The sequence below is a fragment of the Maylandia zebra genome, linkage group LG7, assembly GCF_041146795.1.
Source record: "Maylandia zebra isolate NMK-2024a linkage group LG7, Mzebra_GT3a, whole genome shotgun sequence".
NCBI classification, from domain to species: Eukaryota; Metazoa; Chordata; class Actinopteri; order Cichliformes; family Cichlidae; genus Maylandia; species Maylandia zebra.
Window position 1 is genome coordinate 34,259,136 of NC_135173.1, and position 7,229 is coordinate 34,266,364.

The 7,229-nt window shown below is 40.4% G+C and overlaps 1 protein-coding gene across 1 annotated transcript in view; it reads left to right on the forward strand.

The window, feature by feature from the left end:
- The first annotated feature begins 4,702 nt into the window (after positions 1–4,702).
- LOC101478526 (uncharacterized) overlaps positions 4,703–7,229 on the forward strand; it is a 59,952-nt gene continuing 57,425 nt past the window's right edge. Inside the window, exon 1 of the mRNA XM_076886281.1 lies at positions 4,703–4,792. The gene's annotated coding sequence lies outside the window, so the exon portion shown is untranslated. The remainder of the gene's footprint in view (positions 4,793–7,229) is intronic.

Below are 7,229 nucleotides of genomic sequence, written 5' to 3' on the forward strand. Positions count from 1 at the left end.
TTTGTCATTTAGCTTTCCCAGTTTAGGTCTTTAGTTTTGTCTTCCCTCTTGTCTGTTTTGCCATCTCCCCACTGTGTAAATAAAACATCACCAGCATTATCATCCACTGCCTGCGTTTTGGGTCCTTTCTCCCTTCATACCACACGGCTCGCCTCGGCAGTCGTGACATTTGATCTGCCAACTTTTTATATTTCGCCTTACTAAATCTTAGCTTGCATTCATACTAACTAATCGAGAATTGGGTAAACGTTGTCCCTTCATAACACTAATATACTACCATTATCATTGCAAGCATTATTATAAAACTATCACTGTAAGCAGCACTGCTAACATGCAAATCAAGTTGAACTTGTCACCTCAGTCACCTATGTCACCTCAGCATGTGTGTACTAGATGTTAGCACGCTAGCAAGTGCAGCCTCGCATTACCAACAGCATGGCTGACAATTAATCATGTTTGGTCATTCTGCCAACTTCTAGAGAATTAGCATGAATAAGCAACCAAATCAAGTCACTGCAGCAGTGTGAATTATCACTGTGTGAGTAAAGGTTGTCTCACAGGACGCTCCCCTGTGCAGGATGTTTTTGAACTGTAGACACACCCCAAAAAGGCGTGTGAGACAACACTGTGTACAAACCAGCTACTTGAGAGGATGATGAAATAAAAGCTAATTCAGTTTTCACTTTTATACGTTTATTTACGATTGGAAAATTATTAATTTTCTTTTTTGCTTTTTTAAAGGATGCAACAGCAGTGCAGTGGTTGCAATTGCTGCTTCAGACCAAATGAGTTCTTGGTCTGAGGCAAGAACTCCTGTGTGGAGTTTGGATGTTCTCGCTCTGCCTGCATGCGTTCTCTCCAGGTGAATGGTGGTGATGTCTTTTGTTGGCCCAGAATGGCAGCCTGATGTAAGTCACTTCTTGCCATATCTCCTCTCCTTGTCCGCAACTGGTCACAGCAGATAGCTATCCTTACCACTGTCACCAAGCACTTGTTCTTAAGGGTCATCTGATTGTTGGGATTTCCTCTGGTTTCTCTGTATTATTGTAGGGTATTTACAATATAAAGTACCTTGAGGCCACTGTTGTTGTGATTGCAGATCTGCTGGGATTTGCCCACACAACCGTCTCCATGTTTAACAGAAAATGGTCAGAAAAAGAGAAAATATCAAATGAGCAGCAGTTTTCTGGGTGAAAAGGCTTTGTTGATGCCAGAGGTCAGAGGAGAATGGTCAGACTGCATTGTGCTGGTAGGAAGGTGGTAGTGACTCAAATAATGACAACCAAGGTATGCACAACAGCATCTCTGAACACACTGCTTATAAAGACTTGAAGCAGATGGGTCACAGCAGCAGAAGACCACACTGGCCACCACTCATATCAGCTAAGGCTGCAATCCACACTGGCAGACCAAATTTGGTCAACAGGAGGTTGGTATGGTAGTGTCAAATTTTGGCATGAACAATCCATCCACCAGTATCAGGCTACTGATGGCTGATGGGTACTTCTAGCAGGATAATACTAGTGTCATAAAACTCAGATCATCTCAAACTGGTTGTTGTACATGACGATGAGTTCACAGTCACCATATTGTAGATGTGATTGAACGGGATATTCACATTATTGATGTGCAGCAGACAAATCTGCAGCAACTTTGTGATGTTATCATGTAAACACGGAGCAAATTCTAAATTAAATAAAGTGACCAGTAAGAGTATTCATTGTCGTTCTATGGTTGTCACAACAATTTTTGTTAAATAAAAGAACAAAAGGTGTGAATGCAGTGTTGCTCAGTTCCATTTGAATGCATGTGTACATGTGAACGTGTGTGGAGCCATAGTGTAAATTGCTGATGGGTGTGTTCCTGGCTCCAGCTAAGAGGAATGTGAGGTGTGGTTGCCAGCGTTGCCCAACACAAAGTAGCTCGGCGTTCAGTGGGACCTCTATGGCAACCACAGGCTGTTTAACCAACACTCAGTCGTCTCTTCTTTACAGGAGACTCTAGGTTTATGTGTAGGTGTGCCACAGTGTTTTCACACTGCAGGAAAATAATGTGATCTCTTGGAAAGACTTTACTCACTGTTCCTCACAGGCTGAGATCAAAGCTTAGATTTATGTGTTCAGATTTTATAGTGACTACGCAACCATTTCTTGCCAACAGGACATCCCCATTCAAAAAATATGCTGTGCTTATTCTTCCTCTTCTTTGATGTTTCAGCTTTGCTGTGCAGCATGGTGTGTAGGGTTTTTCAAATTCAGCCTTGGAAAGAGAAACTTCCAGTATATTTAAACAAAGACTGTATATAAAAGATGGGTGTAGCCACTATGATGTCACCTGTTGGTTTCTGGAATCTGTGTTTTGAATGCTTTGTTTGAGTGTTTTGGCCACTGCCATCTGTTGTGTGTTTGTGTGTGTGTGTGTGGCTGTAGTTCAAGAGGCAAAGAAAATCCTCTGCTAATTGGAAGGTTAGTGGTTCCTTGGCTGCTCTATTCTGCATAACCTTGGGCAAGATACTAACCCCAAGTTGTTCTCTGATGTGTCAATTGGAGTATGAATGTGTGTGAAAGTTAGATGGAAAGCACTCAAGCATAGAAACAAGTGTTTGTGTGAAGGGGGGAATGAGGCATGTTGTATAAAGTGCCTTGAGTGCTCATGCAGAGTAGAAAACCACTATATAGAAGCCAGTCCGTTTACTAATAGCATTTTTTGTCCAATATTTGAACAAAACTGTAACTGTACCAGCACCAACTTTCAACAACAAGGACATGTATACAGTGGTGAGGTGTGTGGTGGGATTACATCAGCTCTTCTTGTTTGCAGTGGTGATGCACAGATTGACAGATGAGGTCAGGCAGAAGTCTCTGTGGATTATGCTGTTTGCAGACGACATTGTGATGTGTAGTGAGAGTAGAAAGCAGGTGGAAGAGAGCCTGGAGAGGTGGAGGTATGCAGTGGAGAGAAGAGGAATGAATGTCTGTGAATGAGAGGGAGACAGGTCGAAAGGTGAACACACAAGGGGTAACGATAGTGGAGATAGATACCATCCAAAGCAACAGAGGTGAAGAAGAAGTGAAGGGGGACATGCAGTCTTGGTGTGACAGAAGAGTATGGTAGATGGAGGTGGGATAGGGTGAGATGGAGCAGATGATCTTCTGTGGTGATTCTTAAAGGAAGCATCCAAAAGAAGCTGATGATTTGGACGAAACACTGGAGCGATAACTAATCAGTGCTAGCAACACTGTGTAGCTAGCTGACAGATGCAATCCACAGGGATACATGTCAGATAATAAATACCAAAATTTCACTCATCAAACTAAAGACTTTTTGGGTGATCTGTGCCTCATAACAGCCTGTGTTGGTAGTGTAAATGGTAAATGGACTGGTTCTTTTCTTCTCTACTAGAGCACTCAAAGCGCTTTAAAAATATGTATTTGTAAATATGTATTTTGATATAACAGAAAATACATCAACCATACAGGTGTTATGAAGGGAATATTTAATTTTGTTTATTTTTATTTATTTATTTTTTTGGGGGGGGGGCGCAGTTGTACCAGGCCATAAAAATGCACTTCAGCATGGGGCCAGCCTAAAGTGGTCACGCTGTCTCTAAGGTTGTTTTTCCAACTGGTGTATTTACATCAATGCAGATTACCAACTATATTGCAGAGACTCCTCTTCTAATAGGACATCCCCATAAATCATTAATACAAGCATTGGGACAGTAGGAGGAGATTATAGTGACATAAAAGCTGCTGATGGAATGGGTCAACAAAAACACTATCCTTACATAGCATTGTTACCTATTGCAAAGTGATTTAAAACCATAAACCAGTGACCAGAACTAACTTCAATAGAGAAAACACCAGAAAGCTGGTTTAGAGGTAAAATAATATGCTGTAGCATGACATAAGGGACTGCACTTTGGCTTTGCGCTGGGCATTTCTTGTCAGGGAAAGGTAAGGATTTAAATGCTTTACAAATGCACATTAGACCACCTACCATAAAAAGAAGAAAATACAAATATTTTAGAAATCTGACAAAAACTTGTTTAAAACGAGAAATTATAATTGCTATTTGTCAGGCAAATAACAAACTGAATTCATGTTTTTCAACCCAAATCCTGACTTCTCTGAATCAGTGAAAAATGATTTGAGCATAAGACTCAATCACTAAAATCTTATTTCCTTTTTTTCAAACAGTGAATTGGAAAATGAATGAATGGCAGCAAAAATTATATTAAAGCATTAAAAATATTATCTCAGTTAAAGAGCTTGTACATACTGGTGGACACACAATTACAAAAATCATTCTGGTAATTACCAATACTGTTCATTTATAAACTTTACAGCTGACTGGATGGTGGTCTTATGATTTTGTTTAGCATTGTATGTAAGGAACTAAGATATATACATATATATGTCACTTAATGTCATCAGAGGGAGAAGGTGGTAACCACAATGTCCCCAGGGAAGGAAACATTCCTGAAATAGTTGCAAAAGCTGCCCATGGTGCATTGCATTTCCCAAAATGGTGTCAAAGACAGAGAGTGAGTTCGTTCTCATGCCTCTCAAAAATGTTCTCGTGGATTTCTGCCAGAGAATGTAACGTTTAACCAGCTCAAACCTTCGCTCCTCCCTTCCCGGGCGACTTTGCGTGAGTCAGCTGGGCTCATTACGCACGTTCCGGTGTGCGGCAGGTGTAACTCTGGCCACACCCACAAGGAAACTCCTGTCAGGCAGACTCAGCAGGCTGTCAGTCGGCATCAGAGCACCGCAGAAAGGAGGAGGAACAGGTAAGAAGCTCATAATTTTCCAGGAACACTTGTTGGAGTTTAATGGGAGCGCTTTGGTACAGCTTTTTTTGCTGACACTGATTTCGGGTGAGAAATGCGCTGCTTTCACTTAAGAGAGTTCACGGCTATTTTCCTCAAACTGGATCGCAGAAAAACTAGTCTTTTTTTAAGGATAGGGCTGAGGAACAGATAATCCAGCTGATGCAGGGAAGCACAGAGACTGCTTCAGGTCAAAACTGTGCGCAAAAATAGTTAAGCTAAACTTTTAAAGTTTAGCCTGCGGCAAATGGAGATGCAGGCTTTCATACATTCAGCCAAAGTACATAGTAACATTCCGAATGATTGATTTAGCATGTAGATCTTCAAATAACGAATCTTGAGACAGGCATTGTAAACGGAGAGAAGGTACCGTACAGTTTGATAATCCAATTTCCAATCCAATTTTATTTATAAAGCACTTTAAAATACCCAGCACAGGACCAAAGTGCTGTACAGAAAATAAGTTAAAAACAATAGAATAAAAGAAAACAGCACAAATGAATCAATATAACACATAATACATAAAAATTAAAATAGCCCTATATTAAAAAAGAAAACAAGATAAAACAGCACAGAATCAACTAAAAACAACTAAAATAAAAATAAATAAATAAAAACCAACATCTCATGTGGTGTCAAAGGCCAGGGTAAAGAGCTGCTTTTTCAGGAGTGACTTAAAAACGGGTAGGGAAGACTGTTAAGAATAGGCAATTAATATGGTGATTGAAGAACTATGAAGTAGGATTAAAGCTACTGTTGTTCCAGGAGCATTATGTAAGAGCTGTTCAGAGTTATCAGCATTAGTGTGATAATGTTACCAGAAATCAATAGTCCTCAACTTTTGTGGCCCGCCTTACTGCAGTCTGTGTTTGAGCTTGAGTACTTTTCATGGTGCTGGTATGCAGGTTGTAATACCTGTAGTGTATTAATACTGTGGAGAAACGTGTAAGTAATGCAGATACTTAAAAAAAAAAAAAATTTCAATACAATATTAAATACTTTAAATTTGATTATAGAATGAAATATAAAGTGCAACATAGTGCAATTGTGTAGCATCGTATTATACAAAGTCAGCGTGGACTCAAAAGTGGTTACTACAGGCTTGTCCTTGCTTTGTATCATGTTAATGAAACAACCTAAAATTAGGCGCTGGGCTCATTCTCACTGTTGAGCTACATTACACATTTCAGTGTTGAAAAACTTGACTGACATGCAAAGAGCCTTGACCTCGGTCTTTTCCAACACCTTCAGGATGAACTGGAAAATCATGTGGAAACCTTTTAGGAGTCTGAGCTAGAGGAGCATTTAGTGTCTGTGGCTTTGGAATGACAGATTCAGTTTTCATGTGTATTGTGGGTGTGCTGTGTGCAGTTTGTGTCTACATACTTATGGCCAGAAAGTATAGTGTGAGGAGTTTATACTACCTTCCATGAAATCTCAATGTTGTAAAGTGGCATGAAAATATAAGTTTTACAGTTTCTTATCCACCATAATAGTGACTTTAAGCTACGTCTCTGCAAGATCAAACTCGTGTCAGGCATTGACAATAAAATTCCTTTTTCTTTTTTTAATACTGATGATATCTAACAGTTTTCATTTTCTCAAGAGTACTCTGCCCCCTGATAAGAGGCCAACAGAGATGAGATGTTATCTTTATTTCAGCTGGGTGGAGGGCGCTATGTGAACTTTTACTGACTCCACGTGGAGCTGCTGTGTTACTTAACACTTAATTAGTAATAGTCACAACAACAATAACAACACCTAACCAAACCATGCTGTTCTTAACTGGGTCTCTACCCCTGCATGCCTGTTTGGTTGAAGAATTAAGTTGGGCGACTGATTACAAGCTGTGATTGTTTGTGTGGGTGTGTTTATGTGCGTGTGTGTAATCACAGTAAAACACAGTCCTGGGGCCCGTTCTTCGTACGTCGCTTACTACATCCAAGATCAAATGACACATCCAAGATCAAATCATCGCGCTAACTCTGAGCTCGCTATTCCGGTTCCCCGAACACACCTGTTGTTGACGATTAGTATAGCTGGATGAAGTAATGTGAGATCACTGGGTGGCCCAACAGGGGCTACGCATCGATAGTAGAAACATTGATCGGCAACCCTTTGATTGGTCGGCGAAAATGTCGAAGGAGCGCGCTCGGTATTCTTCGGCAGCAGAGCAAGAACTCTTGAGTGAGGGATTTTAGGAGTTTCAGAGTCTAATTAAAACGCAAGGGAACACTGCAAAGGCTGCAAAAGCAAGGAGAGAGGGCTGGCAGAAAGTTGCTGACAAATTAAACTCGTAAGTAATTTAATAATAACAATAATAATGGAGTGGATCTATATAGCGCTCTTCAAGGCACCCAAAGCGTTTTACAATGCCACTATTCAGTCACTCTCACAT